This window comes from Heteronotia binoei, chromosome 4, assembly GCF_032191835.1.
Source record: "Heteronotia binoei isolate CCM8104 ecotype False Entrance Well chromosome 4, APGP_CSIRO_Hbin_v1, whole genome shotgun sequence".
NCBI classification, from domain to species: domain Eukaryota; kingdom Metazoa; phylum Chordata; class Lepidosauria; order Squamata; family Gekkonidae; genus Heteronotia; species Heteronotia binoei.
The window spans coordinates 145,901,642-145,922,185 of record NC_083226.1 but is presented as its reverse complement, the minus strand read 5'-3'; the positions used below and the strand labels follow the sequence as shown (position 1 = coordinate 145,922,185).

At 41.9% G+C, this 20,544-nt stretch overlaps 1 protein-coding gene across 2 annotated transcripts in view; it reads left to right on the top strand.

Annotated features, from left to right (window-relative positions):
• Positions 1-20,544, top strand: part of RAB3C (RAB3C, member RAS oncogene family) — a 221,920-nt gene that overhangs the window by 21,997 nt on the left and 179,379 nt on the right. The gene's annotated exons all lie outside the window — the stretch shown is intronic.

Genomic DNA, 20,544 nt, shown 5'->3' with positions numbered 1-20,544 from the left:
CAATCCAAAGCATGTACGCCCAGACTGTATGATTAATTTCCTAGATAAACTCCAAGGACTGACCACATGAATTGAACCTACATCCTTAAGACTGTTACATGTACATTTCCAATATGACTGTTGCTGCTTTATACTGAATTAGACCCTGGGTCCATCAGGGAAAGTATTGTCTACTCAGTCTGGCAGTGGCTCTCCACTGGCTCATTCACATCATCTGCCATTTGATCCTTTTAGCTGGAGCTTCTGGGGATTGTGCCTGAGACCTTCTGTATGCCAAGTAGATGCCCAACCACTGAGCCACAGCCCTTCCCAGATATGAAAACTAGTTAGGGCCTATGCCATCCTACCCATTTTGCTCCCCCTGCTTCACTGAACAGCAGCAGGAGCAGGAGCTCAAAGGCCAGGAGTGAGAGGCTTGGAAATGACATCACAGCTTTCCTGATACTCCAATAGCCTCCCTGGTGTCTATGGTATTTGCCCTAGAGATTGGGGGGATTCCTAGAGCATCACCTAGTGCCTCAAGGTGTCTCAAGGATCTATCCTGGGACCTGTTTTGTTTAATATCTTTATAAATGGTTTGGATGAATGCTTATTAAATTTGTAGATGATACTAAATTAGGAGGGGTAGCAAATACAGTAGAAGAAAAAATCAGGATACAGGATGATCTTAATAGGCTGGAAGACTGGGCTAAAATAAATAAAACAAATTTTAAGGTAAAGGTAGTCCCTGAGTCATTACTGACCCATGGGGTGATGTTGCATCATGACATTTTCTTGGCAAACTTTTTACGGGGTGGAGCTTGGACTGCAGTATTGTACTGCATCTTGCCACTCTGCACCACAGGGCTCCTGCATTTTAAGTTAAATAAGTGTAAAGTTCTGCATTTAGGTGGGAAAAATCCAATACATAATTATAGGATGGGGGAGGCTTGTCTTGGCAATAGTATGTGTGAAAAGGATCTAAAAATCTTGGTGGGCTGTACAATGAACATGAATCACTAGTGTGATGCAGTAACGAAAAAGGCCAATGCAGTTTTGGGCTGTATCAACAGAAGTATCACCAGATCATGCAAACTGATGGTATCGCTTTACTTTGCTCTGGTTAGATCTCACCTAGAGTATTGTGTTCAGTTTTGGGCAGCACAATTTAAGAAGGATATAGACCAACTGGAATGTGTCCAGAGGAGCACAATGAAGATGGTGAGGGGTCTGGAGACCCAGTCCTATGAGGAAAGGTTGAAGAACATAAGAGAAGCCATGTTGGATCAGGCCAATGGCCCATCCAGTCCAACACTCTGTGTCACACAGTGGCCAAAATTTTTTTTATACACACACACACACACACACACACACACACACTATGGCTAATAGCCACTGATGGACCTCTGCTCCATATTTTTATCTAAACCCCTCTTGAAGCTGGCTATGCTTGTGGCCGCCACCACCTCCTGTGGCAGTGAATTCCACATGTTAATCACCCTTTGGGTGAAGAAGTGCTTCCTTTTATCCGTTTTAACCTGTCTGCTCAGGAGCTGGGTATGTTTAACCTGGATAGGAGATGACAGTGCCTCTGAATGTGGAAGTCCCCCTCAGTCACTATGGCTAGTAGCCATTGATAGACGTATCCTTCATGAATCTATCTAATCCCCTTTTAATGCTGTTTACTTCTGTGGCCATCATTATATCCTCTGATGGCAAATTCCACATATTAATATCTCTCTGTATAAAGCAGTATTTCCTTCTGTTTATCCTGAACCTGCTGGACATTGGAAGCTGTTACATCTTTATATGAGTGTTCAGATACAACTATGGTGAGAGAACTGGTATATCCTCATTCTTTTCTTACTCCCCACTTTACTCCTCTGTCTGCCAGATTAAAAGGTAAAAGTACTCCTCTTTGGGTGCCCCTGGAAGCTAGGTGGATGGCAACCTGGAAAAATGCCTTCTTAGTTGTGGCTGCAGATGCCAGCCTTCAAGTAGGACCTGGGGATCTCCTGGAATTTTAGCTCATCTCCAGACTACAGATATCAGCTCCCCCAGAGAACATGAATGCTTTGGAATGAGGGCCTCAATGCCATTTGTATTCCATGGAGAAGGGATCTGGCAACCCAAGTCAAGGCACCAAAACTGTGGACTTTCCTAGGAAGATTATTACTCTCTCTATTTATCTGTTGCCACATATAAAGACTTCTTTGTTTCATTTAGCACACTCTGGCTGATCCTCCTTCCTGGATGTTGGGGTTGCCAGCCCCCCACCCAATGGAACCAGGGGTCTTCCATTACCAGGCCCCACCCCCACTGCCAATCAGCTGGCCAGTGGGGGTATTGCCGGGAGAAAGAGGAAGGCCCAAGTGACATCACCAGTAATCTGGCAATGTCACTTTCAGTGCACACAGGAAATGATGTCATCACACTGGCAGCAGCAATGTCTGGAAAATGCTTTGGTATTTGGGCAAAAAACTCTTTGGTAGAAGCCATTTTCTCTGAGACAACTGATCTCAGTCATCTGGAGATTAGCTGCAATTTCAGGAGCTCTCCAGACTTTACCTGGATGATGGCAATCTGGTTTTTTCCAGTTTGGTTGTAGTGTCCATCAATTTTGCCCCATTTTTTACAACTGATATTTTGTTTACTTGACTGTTACAGTATTTGTTTAATGAACTGATTTTTGGTACATGTATAGTATAATCAGAATTTCTTCATAATAACTCTACATAGGATTTCTTAATGTTAAAGGCCTCTTTTGCTCACATCCAGTCTCTAACATACTCCCAGTGCAGCTTAGATTTGGGATGGGCTTCCGTATTGTACCTGATTCCAACCCTGCCCTTGAGCAATTTTGAAGGACCCAGAGAAGAGAGCACACTGGCTTCCTGGTGGGGGGGGGGGATAGACAGGAGGGGAGAGAAAGAAGGAAGAGGACTTAGGAAGTCCTATATTGATCCCTTCCCCTGTTTTTGACTGAATTAGTTTAGAGCTGGCTCATGTCCCTAAGGGGCTTTTTAAAAAAAAGCAAAACATGATTCTCTATTTTTTCCATTTTGAATACAGAGATTTTATGAACTGTCAAGGTCACCTTTGCCATCCTTTCACCTTTTTCTGCATAGCGCCAGTTTTAGCATTGTAGTATTTGAGACTGTTTTTAGCATTGTAGTGTTTTAAGACCTTTTAAAAGAAAACCATCCTTTTACAAACAAGCAATATTTCACATGAAAGTAATGTATAAGATTGACTTTGTAGCATAATGCTTGCTCTTCTACATCAAATCCAGCTGCTCCCTTAGAATTGCAACGATAACAAGTTGGTTCTTGTTGGTACCTTCTCATTTTACCACCTTGTAAATTGTCTTCCTTTCGTGGGTAAAAAATTGGTTCTTTCTAGTGGACAGCATGTAGAATGTATATAATTGATCGTCTCATCTTGCAAAGGGTGGGGGTGGCAAAACCAGATTCAGAGCATGATGGTATTTTATATTAACTTTTTAGAAGCTGAATTCTGGCATTCCTCCATTTTCTTCCCCTATGGACTGTCAAAGAAATGTATTAATTTGTATTCAGAGAGAGAACTGACAGAGCCAGTTTGGTGTAGTGATTAAGAGTGTGGACTCTAATCTAGAGAAACAAGTTTGATTCCCCGCTCTTCTACATGCACCTACTGAGTGATCTTGGGTCAGTCACAGTTCTCTCAAAGCTGTTCTCTCAAAAGCAGTTCTCAAAAGAGTGCTCTCATCCCCCCCCCTACCTCACAAGATGCCTGTTGTGGGGAAGGGAAGGGAAAGGAGATTGTAAGCTGCTCTGAGACTCCGTTGGGTGGTAAAGGGCAGGGTATAAATCCAGTCTCCTTCTCCTCCTCCTCTTCTCTATGTAAGGTTGTCGCTCCATTTTGGGAAATTCCTGGAGATTTGGAGGGGGAGTCTGTGGACAGTGTGGTTTGAGGTGGCGGAGGACTTCAGCGGGGTATAATGCCATAGAGTCTATCCTCCAAGGCTGCCCTTTACTTCAGGGGATCTGATCTCTGTAGTCTGAACATCAGTTATAATTCTGGGAAATCTCCAAGCCACACTTGGAGGTTGACAACCCCAACTCAAGATATCCTGAGTGAGAACTTTACTGTCCCTTGACACCACCTCCAAATCTCTAAGAATTTCCCAAGCCGAAGGTAGTAACTATGGTGAGATGGAAGCAGAAAAAGGGGAGACGCTCTGGGGGCTTTCAGGGAAGGCACTGAGAAAATGGGATGGGAGAGTGGAAATAAGATGCCCCCTGCAAGTCCTTGCAGTTCCCTCCCCCTCCTGTACATCCTAAAAAGCCTTGGCATTACAAAATGAATTATGGGTCTGCCTGCTCAATATTGTTGTCCACTCATTTAAAGATTTAGAGCTTTGCATTAAGTCATTTCTGTTGCACTTAAGCCAGCTAGAGTAAAATGGTATGACTGCTGGACCCCTGAGGCTACTAATGAAATAAGAGATGAATCTCATGAAAGCTGTTCTGGGGAGCAGATTTTAAATAAATAGAATACACTTCCCTCCTCTCATAACCTTCAGTGACAGCTATATTATTATAAGTGCATAGAAGCTATACCTGTAGGACCACACTGCACTCCTGTTTTATTGCTTTCATCTAACTGGCCCTTGAAAGGAATCACATTCCTGAACCATTCATTTAAGTTTTGCAATTATCTTTCAAGGATGCACATAGTGCACAGTTATGGGCACCAAATATGTTTCCAACATACTTAGCAATCATAAGCAGATCAACTCATAATCCTACTCAAGTCTATTCAGTGGGGCTAATTTTCCAAGAAAATTTCCTCAAGATTGCACTGATAGCATACTGTCCATATATAGTTTTTTTGTTCACTCTTTGTAATGGTAGCTGGTGTGTAGTAACACGGTATTCTCCTTTGGATTGCCAGTTTTGAGGTTGGGCTGGAGTCCTCCCAGGATTACAACCCATCTCCAGACCATAGGGAGCGGTCCTCTGGAGAAGGAAATGGCAGCTTTGGACTCTATGACATCAAATTCCTGCTGAGTTCTCAGATTCAACCTTCCCCAGGCTCAACCCCCAAATCTCCAGAAATTTCCCAGCCTGTTATATTTATTGGCAAGATGTGAGTCTGATTTGCTCATATTGGGTTGGATCCAACGAGCCCCTTTCATGGTCTTCCTGTTAGACAGTAGAAGGCTCTCAGTGGAAAGGAGTCAATGACTCTGCCTTGGCAGAAGTGAGTCATTAGCAGCCCACACAGAGACCAATTTCGCACTCACTCTACGCCGCTCTGACATTCCTCTTTTCAGTGCAGCATCCTTCCAATTTCCCACTATCTGCCCCAGGGCTTCAGCTTGCATCGCCGTTTTTGTGCAGCAAAGAGAAATTGGTTTTTAGTGGTTTCTCTTTGCCTCGCAAAAATGGCCCCGGGGCAGATAGTGAGAAATTGGAAAGATGCCGTGCTGAAAAGAGGAATGTCAGAGCAGCGTAGGGTGTGAAACAGTGGTAAATTAGCAACAGTATGGCATACTGGAGCTTTTGTAACATTGAAGAGAATGGTAAAGCCTCTTACACAGAGGGAATTTCCCACACTGATGCTTCATGGTGCTAATCTCTAAATGCCCATCTGTTTTCCTGCTCCTGTCTCATAGAGTATAAATGCTCAGATGGGAGAGAAACTTTGAACCTTAACTGAGGAAAGCACATATCAGACTCTACATATAGCAGAAGATACTATCTTATGAGACTAAATTTCATTTGAAATGTCTACCATAAATTACATGAAGCAAAGACTGTGCAAACCAGGGGCATTATACTCTCTAAAGATTATCAACACCTCACGTGGTCAATCCAATCTTGTGTACAGTGGAAAAGGAGTAAGTTCATCAAATCCACGCATGAAGCTGCCTTATCAGCTTCTTGTGTAGCTTCATCTTCATGTCAGCTTATCAGCTTCATGTGAGGTTCTTAAATGCAAGCTAGATGGCCATCTGACAGCAATGCTGTGATTCCCTGAACTTAGGCAGATCATGAGAAGGAGGGCAGGATGGGGTGCATCAGTGTTTAGTTCTCATGGCCCTTACATGCTCAGAGAATATTGTTCACCACTTTGGAATCAGGCAGCAATTTTTCTCCAGGCCAGTATGGCCAGGAATCCTGAAGGGTTGTTGTTATTGGGGTTTTTTTGGGGGGGGTGGGGGGGTTGCCATCTCCTGGGCATTGAGCAGGTGTCACTGGAGGTATGCCGTGGGAAGTATTTGTTAGTTTCCTGCATTGTACAGGGGTTGGACTATATGACCCTGGAGATCCCTTCCAACTTTACGATTTTATCACTGAATCAGACCTCCAGTCCATCAAGGTCATATTGTCTACTCAGATGGGCAGCAGCTCCCTAGGGTCTCTGATACAGGAATTCCATACCACCTTATATCTGGTTCTTTCAGCTTCAGATGCCAGTAGGGCTGCCAGTCTCCAGGTGGTGACTGGCAATCAGTGTTCCCTCTAAGCTGAGTTAGTGTGAGCTAGCTCACAGTTTTTCAGCCTCCAACTCATACATTTTTGTCTTTGCTCAGGAAAAATGGCCCCAGGGAAAACAAATTTATGCCAGATGTAGGCTGCCTTGAAGATCGAAAGATAGGACAGAAATGTGCTAAGGAAAAAACACTTTAAGGATTAGGTTAAGCTGTTGAAAGGAAAAATGCTGGGCATGTAGATGGTAGTTTCCACTAACTATACCTTTGAACAGCTTTTATACCCATCTACTTCTTTTAGGGGATTTTAAAAAGGACTTTGGATGGTGTGGGAGATATTTAAAAAGCACTTTCTGAAAGGCTAATTTTTTAGGATAGATGATATCTTCAGCTTTTAAACGTTCCAGACATGGGGCAATGTATAAGCAAATGTGTCATCTGTCTCCATCATAAGGCATGAATTTTGCACTAGACCTTTAATCCTGGTTTAACTTTGTCCCCAAACTGGCATTCCTCACTAGAATAATAGAATCAGAGAAACCAACTCTGTGACTCTATGATTCTATGATTTGGGGACAGGGCTAGACCAGGATTAAAAGTCTGGTGTGAAAATGTTAAATGTGGATATGATGTCCTAGAAACTGATGTGGACTCCATTTTGCAGAATGTGTAAAACAGAAGTGTTCAGGAGGACATTTTTGGTGGTGGAAAGTGCCATCAAGTCACAGCTGACTCAGGGCAACCCAATGGGTCTTTCAAAGCAAGAGACATTCAGAGGTGGTTTGCCATTGCCTGCCTCTTTGTCACAACCACGGTATTCCCTGGTGGTCTCCAATCCAAATACTAGCCAGGGCCAACCCTGCTTAGCTTCCAAGATCTGACAAGATTGGGCTAGCCTGGGCTATACAGGAGGTTGATTGTATAAGGAAATAGGATTTAGTCTATTGCTATGCTCATTTTACTACTATGCTGTCTACTTTTGTAAAACACTTTCTACGTTATGGTATACCCTGCCTTAGGCAAGTTTTTCTTTTTGTTTATCTGCATTGTATTCCAAATGGGGTTGCTAACTCTGGGTTGGAAAATACCTGGAGATTTTGGGGATGGACCCTGGGGACAGTGGGGTTTTGGGGTGGGGGACTTCAGCAGGATTATAATGCCATAGAGTCCACCCTTCAAAGCAGCCATTTTCTCCAGGGGAAGTGATCTCTGTACCCTAAAAACCAGTTATAATATATCTGCTTAAATTTACTGCTGATATAAGATATTATGTGAAGGTGGCTTTAGCTGATGATCTCCACCTTAGACAAAGGTAATGCTTCATTATTGCTCCTCCTGGATCTGTCTGCAGCCTTTGATACAGTAGACCATGTTAGCCTATTGAGGCATTTGGATGCAGAAGTAGAATTATAGAATAATAGAGTTGGAAGGGACCTACAGGGTCATCTAGTCCAACCTCCTGCACAATGCAGGAAACTCACAAATACATCCCCCTAAATTCATAGGAGCTTCATTGCTGTCAGATGGCCATCCAGCCTCTGTTTAAAAACCTCCAAGGAAGGAGAGCCGACCACCTCCCGAGGAAGCCTGTTCCACTGAGGAATTGCTCTAACTGTCAGGAAGTTCTTCCTAATGTTGAGCCAGAAACTCTTTTGATTTAATTTCATTGGTTCTGGTCCTACCTTTTGGGGCCACAGAAAACAATTCCACACCATTCTCTATATGACAGCCCTTCAAGTACTTGAAGATGGTGATCATATCACCTCTCAGCCGCCTCCTCTCCAGGCTAAACATCCCCAGCTCCTTCAACCTTTCCTCATAGGACTTGGTTTTCAGACCCCTCACCATCTTCATCACCTCGTCTGGACCCGTTCCAGCTTGTCTATATCCTTCTTAAAATGTGATGCCCAAAACTGAACACAATACTCCAGGTGAGGTCTTACCAGAGCAGAGTAAAGTAGGTGTCAGAGGATGGCCCTTGAACTGGTTTAAATAATTCCTTATGAATCAGACTCAAAGGGGCTGCTGCTATCCTCAGTTTGGGAGTTATCTTGTGGTGTTAGTTCCTCAGGGTCAGGGTTTTGGTTTTTTTTTTAGCAGGAATGCAGTTCCAGCTAACTTGGCATCAGGGGGTGTGACCTAATATGCAAATCAGTTCCTGCTGGGCTTTTGCTACAAAAAGCCCTGCTCAGGGCGCAGTCTTATCCCCCATGTTATTAAGCATCAACCATATTGGATTTGGAATTGGATGTTGTCTACATGAGGATAAGACCCAGCTTTACATATCTCTTTCAAAATTCCTTGATAATACAGTAAAGATCCTTCCTGAGCCACTGCTAGATTATTGTCAGGAGCTAGCAGAACGTGCATATGACTTCCATTCTGCAGCCACTCCATTGGCAGCCTAACAATTACCAGGCTTAATTCAAGGTGATGAGTCATTACCAATGACTATCACCAGGGGTGGAATTCTAGCAGGAGCTCCTTTGCATATTAGGCCACACACCCCTGATGTAGCCAATCCTCCAAGAGCTTACAAGGCTCTTTTTTGTAAGCTCTTGGAGGATTGGCTACTTCAGGGGTGTGTGGCCTAATATGCAAAGGAACTCCTGCTAGAATTCCACCCCTGACGATCACATAAAGCCCTTTATGGCCTTGTAAGACTACTTCTTTCCCTATGCTGTGCCATGACAGCTTTGTTCATCCCAGCAGGGCCTTTTGTGAGTACCATCCTGCAACAGGCAAAATTAACCGCCCATACTCATGTATTTGGCATGGCCCCCAGTTTATGGAATGATCTCCTTGAAGAAGTTAGGAAGGGTCCCACAGTCTCTCTTGAGTTTTCACAAACTATGCAAAATTGCATTCTTCAACAAGTAAATAGGTACTGTACTACTGAAACAGTCAGAAAGTTGCACTAGTAAAGGGACTGCAATGGTGGTCTATACTACTATATTGCCACCTCTCTCTGTAAGCATGCTCCAGGCTTTACCACTCACCATATCATGTTTAAAAGCTCATGCTTTGTTTCAACCCTGTTTGAGATTTCTATTTGTGTTCAGTTTTTTGTAGGAACCCCCCTTGTATCATTCATTGGATGTCCTGTCCTGCTGGTTTTACTTGATTTACACCATGTAATCCACTTTGAGTCTCCGTCAGGAAGGTGGATTACAAATAACCTGATGATGGAGGTGGTGATGGTGATGATGATGATAACAAAAGCAACAAATTGCAGTTTTAAAGCCCATTAAATTGGGTGGAAAGCAAGAACTGGTTTACTTGGTAACAATGCAGTCATAAAATAGAAGTAGCTTGTTTTAGAACTGGGCTGTAAAAACTGAGTTTGTACTTAGTGCTTTCATAATCCCCTGTGCTCTTTCAAACTGCAATGCAAAAGGATGGCTCAATTAATTTTGCCCCTTGATTTACATTTCTTCTGTAATCCCAGCATAAAATCCATCCGCTGCTCAGGAGGGAGTTACAGACATGATCAAAGACTTCATGGTGGCCTCGCTTTGATCCCTTCATTGAATCATTATGGGATGGGTTAACCCAGGGCTGGAGCTGACATGAAGTTGCTGATTTGTAGGCATTGATTTGGAGATGTAGGACACGCATTTGGAAGAACTCTAATGACTGCTGCTGAGGAACACATTATCTGTGGAGAGTCTCAGCTGTGAAGCTCAATGGTAAATGTGTGTTGCTATTTAAAACAGCAATGGCACTTCTGAGTCACTAGGGCTACTTGCCTGCAGAGGTCATTTAAAATGCAATTGAAAATGAAGCAGCAAGACAAATTGCATTTGTCCCATTGTCCAGGTCAGCTTTCCATTATATTTTTAGACAACAAAGCACTAGTACCCCCACCGCACTTTCCTAGAGGCCTCTCTTTTTGGCAGGGACTCTTATTTGGAAGAACCAGGTTTGATTCTCCACTCCTCCACATGCAACTGTTGGAGTGGCCTTGGGTCAGTCATAACTCTGTCAGAAGCTGTTCTGGAAAGAGCAGTTTCTGTCAGAGCTCTCTCAGCCCCACCTACCTCACAGGGTGTCCCTTGTGGGGAGGGGAAGGGAAAGGAGATTGTAAACTGCTCTGAGACTCCTTCAGGTAGATCCAACTGGGCAGCTGTGTTGGTCTGAAGCAGTAGAACAAAGTAGAGTCAAGTTGCACCTTTAAAACCAACAAAGGCTTATTCCGAATGTAAGCATTCTGAATAAACCTTTGTTGGTCTTAAAGGTGCAACTTGACTCTACTTTGTTCTCCTTCAGATAGTGAAGGCTGGGGTATAAATCCAATCTCCTCCTTCTCCCTTCTTTTTTTTGAGATGATGTGGGGAGGGGAGAATTCCTTCAGGCTAGTTAACTTAGACTACTCAGGACATAGATAGATGGTCAGTGAGTTGTAGGAGCTGGTGTTGGACCAGAAAGACCAATGTAATGGATGGGATCTTAATATAATTGTTTGTTGCATAAGCTGCTTTGAGCTTTGTAGAAAGATGGAGCATTAATATGTTAAATAAATAAATTTGATTAATTTGAAATGTGGAGTTAGAGGAGAGTTTTAAGGATACCATGGAACACCACAGAGACAAATATGTGGGTTCTAAATCAAATCAAGCCTGAGCTCTCCTGAAAAGCTAAAATGACCAAACCAAGGCTCTCGTACTTCAGTCACATTATGAGAATACAAGAGTCTCTGGAAAATGCAATAATGCTAGGAAAAGTTAAAGCAGGAAAAGGGAGAGACCCAAAAGAAGATGGGTTGACTCAATAAAGAGAGCCACAGCCCCAAGCAAGGCTGTTAATGACAGAACATTCTGGAGATTGTTAATTGATAGGATCACCATAAGTCAGAAACTACTTGACAGCATTTAACACAGACACAAGTAATTATCTATTTCCAATGACAGAAAAGCTGTTCTATCGTCAAAGAAGGGCAGAAGATTTTTGCTGATTTCCTCTTCCCACTGAAGACCCTCTCTTTGCCTCCTGTGATTATGAGGGTCCCCTGTCTCCCAGAACAGAATTTCAAAGAGTGGCAGCAGGGAAGGCAGAAATGTATTGTTCCAAGGGTTCTGCCATATATTCCTAGAATAGCAGCCAGGTTTCTCAGTCTGCAGACAGACAGGTTCTTCAGCACAATTTTTTTGTTAATATGAATTAACAGATTAAATATAGAATAATGAAATAAAAATAAAGAAACATACACAGGGCAGTATAGTGGTTAGAGCATTGGGCTGAATCTGGGAATACTTGGGTTCAGATCTCCATTCATTCTTAAAGCACACTGGGTCAGTCACATTTCCTTAGGCAAGCTAACTCTCAGGATAATTGTGTTGGTACCACTTCAATCTTAGATGTTAGTCTTGAATTCCTTCCTGGATAGTTTAAACTGAGAGAAATTAACTGACAGTTTCCTGCCTTTTGTTTTGCTCAACAAGGAGAACATGAACCAATATAATTTCACCTTGAGAAAAGGGAACATAGTTAATCCCCCCAGTGATGCCTTCTCCAGTTTGTTTTTTGTCCAATTTGTTTTAATGTTTAAAGAACACTCTGCAATTCCTCCTCTTGATGTTTTCTCTCTTAACCACCAGAAGCATCATTTAGTTGCCTGTTTCCTCTTTTGTAACTTTTACAAGTTTTGCTAAATAGTGGATAAAAGGGTTGATCACAGATTTAAATATCGACATTTGCAGCTACGAAATCTATGTGGACTCTTAGCTTCTTATGCTCTAAAGGGAAATGATTGCTCCTTAGAGGGGCAGACAGAAGATCCAAAAGCAGAAATGGTATATTAGGTAGCTAGATACTTTGTATGTGTAATGTGATATTTCTACAGCACCAAGTATAGCAAGTAAACTGTTTTATAAGAGACAATTGTGTGAGGGAGTGAACAAGTCTGTAAAAAAAAATAACTATGATGATAACAGGCGTGGCACTGCTGCCTTTTCTGTCCAGTTTTGCCTACTTATCCAACAGTTGTAAAGAGATTGAGGTCAGTCGGGGTGATGTACATATTTAAATTACTAAATGACACAAAGCAGCAATAATGGAAAGTAATAGTATCAGACTCTTAGGATGAAAATGTCTACAGTGATTTGTTCATTTATTTATTTAATCAGATTTATATCTCGACCTTCCCTGATGGGCTCAGGGTGGCTAACAACAAATAAAAGCAACATAAAATATTAAAAAACAAAATATACAATAAAATAATTTCCATACATTTTATAGTCATTAAAAGTTCAAGATGCACGTTGATGTTCTGGTTATTCTGATGTTTCTGGTTTCAATTATGTTAGTTCAGTGAGATTGTCAGTGCTGTGGAATAATAGCCACCTCCCCTTAACCGTTGAAGGTAAGTTTGAACAGTTCAGTCTTACAGGCCCTATGGAACTGTGGCAGGTCCCTCAGGGTCCTGATGTTTTTGGGGAGGGCATTCCACAGAGCGGGGGCTATTACAGAGAACACTCTGACTCTGGTGGTGAACAATTGAGCTTCTTTTGGTCCAAGGATCTTAAGATTTTGGGACCCTGAACATAGTACTCTCTGGAGTACGTATAGGGAGAGGCAATCCTAAAGGTAGACAAATCCCAGACCATATAGGGCTTTAAAGGCTATGACCAGCACCTTGAAGCGAATCTGGAATGCCACGGGCAACCAGTGTAATGTTTCCAGCACAGGTTGAATGTACTCCAGTGCAGAATTAGTATTTTGGGTGAATCAATTCAGACACTGGAGATCCCCATCTCAAGTTTTCACAGGAACCTTTAGGGATTTCTTACCACAAGGACATGTCCTAGTCTCAGGCAGACTGCTTGGAATTTACTAGGTTGATTATTCAAAGGAGATTCTTCAAGAGGACTGAAGAGGATTGTGGATTCTGCTAGTATCCCTATGGGGTATATCACTTGCTGGCTATCTTCTCCTCCCCAGCCAGCCTTGGATCCATGCTCGGAGCCTATCCAAGGGAGCTTGTATTGTTTTAAGTCAAATGGCAGCAACTCTAAGCATAAGCCAAGAGAGAGTGCAGTTCATGCAGGTGTATTTAAGAAGGGTCTTCAAGATGTGTTTTGTCCCTGGCTGTCTGTAGGAAGAAATGGTTGATAAAAGAAAGGTTGCCCAACTCCTAACATGTTGTTGTTATTGTGCTAGAAGCATTCCCCAATCACTTGGCTGCACACCAATTACCTTCCCTCCCAGCTGTAATTTTGTGGTGGCTAATGAATGGTACAGTCATATGCAGAAGCTCCACTGACATCTGTGAGGGAGGAGACAAATCCATCAGGCCCTCTCTTGAGGTGGGGCTTAACTGCCCTCAAGCCAGCTGTCTGTGAGAAGAGCTGGGAAGCAGGAATTGACCTGCCCTATCTCAACCCCAGTCTGCATTCTGTCATCTGCTGCGCTTTCAGATTGGTTCAAAGAGTTGGTGTTCCTAGAGAGGGCCTGTTCTTTGCTCTACTACTGAGGCTTCACCAGTGGCCCAGTGCCCTCTGGATGTCAGCAGTAAGGAAAGGGAACCTTTTTTGTTCTAGCATGAGAGGTCTATGCAGATGCTGAGACCTGATCTGGATGGTCCAAGCTAGCTTAGTCTCTTCAGAAACTAAGCAGTGTTTGCAGTATTTCTGGGTTCCAAAACAAAGACCAGAAGAATGAAGAGTGGTTCAATCAGTTTTAATCTAAGAACCTAATCTAACATGTTTATGCAAGTACTCTCATAGATTAATATAAGAGAATATCTTGAACAACAGTGTTTGCCCTGGTTAGTACTTGGATAGGCTTTCATCAATGAAGTCCAGGGTTGCTACACAGAGGCAGGCAATGGCAAACTACTCCTGTTCATCTCTTGCCTTGAAAACCCTCAGAAGTTGCTATACGTCAGCTGCAACTTGATGAGACTTTTCACCACCACACTGTTAATACTGAAAGCAGCAAGCACCTTGTTCTTTATAAGCACCTTGAAGACCTAAGCTGTAGAAGGCAGGCCATAAATAAATACATGGTATCAGACATGAGCTGTTTCCATCTCACAGGCTATTGACATTCCCTGTGGTTTGGCCTCTACAGGCTTACACCAGTTTAACAATAATTCTTTCCCCTGTGGGAACTGTTAAGTAAGAGGAGGAGAGATGGATCTGAAACAGTTCTGGCCATGGAATGCTTTGTGAGGCAGGTGAAGATGTAATCTCATGTCTGCGGCTGGCTGAGTTGAATTGATCCCTCCTCAAATTTCAGGACTTGGTAAATTTATTAAGAGAAAAGGATGATTTCCAGTCAGAAGACTTACACACAAATCCTACCACCCAAGGGGATTGTTAATAGGTCTGTCTTTCCAAAGTTCTGTTTACACTGATCACAATTTGGGATGCCAGCCTCCAGGTGGGACCTGGGGATCTCCCAGAATTACAGCTCGTGTCCCAAATAACATTAGCTTCAGTATGTGTGTGTTAAACTGGGCCAAATTATAAAAGTCTGGGAGATTTTTATACATTTACATGAGCCCATCTATTTACATATGAAGAAAAGCGGGAGTGAGTTGTCTGTTTTTAAACAAAACTGTTGTGGTGGGCAAGCTAAACTCTCCATCTTCCTGGGGCTCATGTTTGCTATGCTGTGGTGCTTAAAGTATTTTTCTCCTTTCCTTGTTTTGATACAAAAAGTGAACTTGGCTGGGATAAAAATGCTGGAATTTTTTTTAATGGAGCACAATGACTTAAGATATGGAAGATGGCAGAATTTAGCTTCCTCCCATCTGCATTTTTGTTTTTAAAACAGATTTTCTCCAGTCGCTGTTTTAGATGTGAATGGATAGGTAGATGCAGGCCTCAGATTCAGTGGGAGCTTACAGGAGCACAGTTCCTGAACCTTTCTGAGAGTTCCACCTCCTTGTCCATTGAATAGTATGTGCAGCTGCATAACAATCCCTGGATGAGCTCCACCACCTATTTTTCTACAAAATGACCCTTGGGTAGATGTACAAGGATCCCCTTATTTATTATTTGCACCAACTACCCATTTTCTTGGGTTGCTAAAAATCTCTTTGTGCCTGTTCTGTAAGTGTGCTTATTAATTACTGGAGAAATTTCATCTGATGAAGAGGTTGGCTTGGCTGAGGAGGGCCCTATCCCTAAAAATGTCATGCTAATTAGATATGGGGGGGGGATAGGCAAAAGGAGGGGAATTTATAAGAACAATGGTAATGAAACCACACTGGAAAACTTTGCTAAATACATGAGCCAAATGGACCAAAACTGAAAAGGGCATGATATTGTATGCAGAGGGTATGGTGACTTTTACCATGTCCAGCATTCAGAGTGAAATCTTCAGGGGACCTTTTGAAAAAACATCAATATAATTTAACTATAACTGTTTCAAATAAGGAGTTGTATCTTAAGATGAGCAGTTCAACAGCTTTTAGATTAAGTCCGATTGTCTCCAGCACTCATGTATTATGTTTAATTTTGCATGCTCTGATGTGCTTGCATCCACAGTGCCAAAGGGCATTTGGGGAGATGAACATTAACTGGACTGTTCTGGCAGATTTGCTGCTCTGGGGTGATGCGTGTCATGAGCCCTGGCTAATACTGGAAGTGCTGACTGCCACTGACTTTACCATCAGCCCATCAGGACAGAAGCATATCTGACTCATTAAGATGGGTAGACTCATTAAGATCTGCATCTATTAGGAAACTGCAAATGAATCTCAAAGAGCTTTGCTTGTCATTCACTAGAGCCAGTGACTCATTCAGAATGGTGGAGTCTGATTTCCATGAAAAAGTGCCATCCAGGCAAGAAAACATTCAGAGCTTAATGTTTGCCAACTGCTGACACGTAGATGATGCTCCCATTGACGTCATTGGGGCAGTACTCTATGTTTTCCAGGGAAGGAATAGGCCAATGCATTAGATCATGTCAATTCTGTTCATGCACAAGTCAGAAAGTGACAGTAACAGATTTAGGCTGTGTTCTTGCTGCATTAAAATCAAGAGGAGCTTTGTCAATGGATTCTGTCAGAGCAAGACTACACCCATCAAGAGCAGACAGACAAAACCTGGTTGAATCTAGTGATGCTGAAAATCTAGAAAACTGTTCGCTAACCCTAGATTCAGAATTTCCTTGAATGTGTGGAATAAGACCCTCTTGTGACATGTATTTACATAAAACTGTCATTCATTCCCCTGACCTGTATAGCCCAGGCTCGCCTGATCTCATCAGATCTCAGAAACGAAGCAAGGTTAGTACTGTGTACAATTCTGGTCACCGCATCTCAAAAATGATATTATAGCATTGGGAAAAGTCCAGAAAAGGGCAACTAGATTGATTAAAGGGTTGGAACACTTTCCCTATGAAGAAAGGTTAAAACACTTGGGGCTCTTTAGCTTGGAGAAATGTCGACTGCGGAGTGACATGTAGAGGTTTACAAGATTATGCATGGGATAGAGAAGGTAGAGAAAGAAGTACTTTTCTCTCTTTCTCACAATACGAGAACTCATGGATATTCAATGAAATTGCTGAGCAGTCAGGTTAGAACTGACAAAAGGAAGTCCACCCAAAGGGTGATTAACATGTGGAATGTACTGCCACAGGAGGTGGCAGCAGCTACAGGCTTAGCCAGCTTCAAGAGGGGATTGGATAAGCATATGGAGCAGAGGTCCATCAGTGGCTATTAGCCACAAAATATTGTTGGAACTCTCTGTCTGGGGCAGTGATGCTCTGTATTCTTGTGCTTGCGGGGGGGGGGGCACAGTGGAAGGGCTTCTAGCCCCACTGGTGGACCTCCTGATGGTACTTAGGTTTTTTGGCCACTATGTGATACAGAGTGTTGGACTGGATGGGCCATTGGCCTGATCCAACATGGCTTCTCTTATGTTCTTAAGGTTGGCCCTGGTTAGTATTTGGATGGGAGACCACGAGTAGAGTCCAGGGTCACTGTGCAGAAACAGGCAATGGCAAACCTTTGAAGGTCTCTTGCTTTGAAAACCCTGTGGACCATGCTCACTTTTCCCAGACCACTGTAAAGTATATCTATCTCTCCTCAGTCTCAGGGCTCTTGTTCCATGAGGCTTACTCTCCAGATTGCATGCAGAGAACTGCAGCCTTAAAGAGAAAAATTAACAGTGCCTTCAGTCTGAGCCCCACTGATTAATGCTTGTTCCCACTGATGAATCAATTAAAACTTTAGTTGATTGATCTACCAATTAAACTGATTACAGCATGTGGTTCTAATTATTAGTGTGAGTCCTCCAATGTGGAAGACTGCCTTTCCAGCTCAGACTATGGAAGAAATCTGATCTTTCTCAAAATTAATTAGTGGATGGTAGACTTTTTCCCTCTCCTAAGCCAACATCATCTGGCAATAGCAATGACCTGGTTTTGAGGCAATTCTCTAAATTCATTTTTGACGTAAGGATATATGGCAATGAATCAATGTTATTTTCCAGCAGTCATAAATCTTTCTCATAGCAAATGCATTTATCTTGACCTGACAACATGTAAAAGTTTCAGATTAGCCACTTGGTAGTTACATATAAAATATTCTGGGGGCAGGGAGTAAAATCTACAGCTAAGTCACTGTTGGCAGCATGGAAAGCTAATTAAGATCTATTGCTGATACCTCAGCTTTTCAGGTGCTGGAAAGGATGTTTTATGGGGATGAAACAAAAACAAGAGAAGTGGTTGTCTTCATGATTCTGGTGCTTTTAATGAAAAGGAGTTAACCTTCTCAACCCCACTAAAAAGCTTTAGCACAACAGTTTACTCCTGTCAATAATTTCATAAATCTCTCAGTCTGTTTTCTAGCCTAAATGCCCCCAATGGTTTTGATTTTTTTTTTTTGTCAAGGGTCAAGTACTCGAACCCCTTGAGCAGTTTGATTTCCCTTTTCTGCACATTTTTAGCTCTTCAAAATATGGCAACAAGAAGTTAGGCACAACATTCTGAAAGTGTGTGTGTATACACCTAAACAGAAAAATATAACAAGAAGTCTACAGATAAGCATCTACAAAAGGTTTCCAAATATCTAAAAATATGTCCATGTGCATTGTGCAGTTGTCATCTGTATGCCATATGCTCAAGTGTTACAAAGTTTTAAGGTACTCAATCCACTGGGTTACTGAAACTACGCATTTATCTTTCCAGTGTTGTTTGTTGGGGAAATGAGGGGTGCAGGAACCTTTTTCATGTACTCATATCTCCACTGTGTTAATCTGGGGAGAGAGAGAAACTGGCTTCCCAGTTGCATCAGGAAATACAGGTTGTTGTTTTTTAAACCCTCTTATTTATTTAACTTCAATCCCAAATGTAAATTCATCAAAACACAGGGCTTTTTTTTTTAGCAGGAACACACAGGAACACAGTTCCGGCTGGCATGGCATCAGGAGGTGTGGCCTAATATGCAAATGAGCTCCTGCTGGGCTTTTTCTATTAAAAAGCCCTGTGTGAAGCAATGGTGCCAGCAGGGGGTATGCAAATGAGTCAATATATATATGGATCTGGTATGCTGCATACAAACTAATCAAATTAACCAAATACCTAATTAGAGTGCACTGTAATTTTATAAAGGATCTATCCAGGTTATTCTGTCAAAACCCATAACACAGAACAACCCCAAACAAGACTAAATTCACGCATTAAGGTTCCAATGTAAGCTTAATTCTTTTGCTAAGCATCTGTCATATACCTGACATTCATGGCAAAGCTCAGCCCTTTCTTTCTATCTCTTGGGGTCAGGAAGATCCAGGAAAGTCAGGGAAAACTAGTGTGACTCAGAGAGTCCAGGAAACTAGGTTCTGATACTTTATCTATTTAGACTTTGATAGGATATAAACATTCCAAAAAGGCAAAAAGTCATGTAAGGCAAAAATCATGTACAACATTATCTGTCCTGAAAAGATCACATCACCAGAAGCGTTCTAAAGACTCCTGGGAAGCAGAACCAAAGTTTCAACTATAGAAGCTAATTACTATAGAAATTGAAATAGCATAGATTTAGCAGAGGACTGAGGCTAAATTCAGCCCTAATTCCATAGCATTGTAATATAAATCTTTTAGCAACAGTAGGGGTATGGAAGGTCCATTTCTGTAGACAATCAGTTAGTCTCCAAGAAGCAGGCAAATCGTTTAGAAGTACATAAGCATCCCCAAAGATCAATGAATATTCTAATACAAAACTGATATCAGTAAGTACTTCTTTCCAAAAAGACCAAATAACCGGACAGTCCCAAGGCATATGTTTAAGACATGCATCTGATAAATTACAGCACCAACAATTAGACACTTTCTGTTGGCCTTTACTAAAAAGTCACCATTGTATCCAGTATATCTTGAACATATTTTTAAAAATATTTTATTATTAAACATATTTTTAAACACACTGATGAAGTGTGCTTGGAACACATGAAAGCTTACATTCTGAATAAAGCTTTGTTGATCTTAAAGGGACACTTGACTCCTACTTTGTACTACTGCTTCAGACCAACACGGCTGCTCACTTGGATATATTTTTTTATTGTTGAATGTGTTTCAGCTTGGAGTCCATAGAAACAACAATATAAAGTTTGGTGCCATATCCCACTGCTTGGGCAAAATAGGGAAATTTGACTCCTTATTCCATTCATTCCTAAGACTTTGCATATCATATTTATGAATCAACATCAAGGATTCATAAACACATTTTGTAGGGTTCATTTTCTCAATTGATTCAATGAGAGATTCCAAGAGTAAGAAAGTTTCTGAAACACATAGTGCTGCAGGGCCATATTTAGATACCAACAGATGTTGCAGTTGTAAATATTGCCATTTAACAAAAGTTGGCAGGTCATATCTAGATCTCAGCGAAGGAAACAACAAAACTCATAACCATAGTCTATTAGTTGGTCTAGAGCAGGGATGTCAAACTCATTTGTTATGAGGGCCAGATATAACTTAAGTGAGAACTTGTCAGGATGGGCAATGTGTGTCATAAAATATAATGCCAGGTAGCAGAGATATAAACTTTATAAAAGACACAGACAAACACAAAGATTTTTTTAAAGCTTAAAATAAAACATGCATAAAACATTAGCACTCATTGGTCTTAAAGG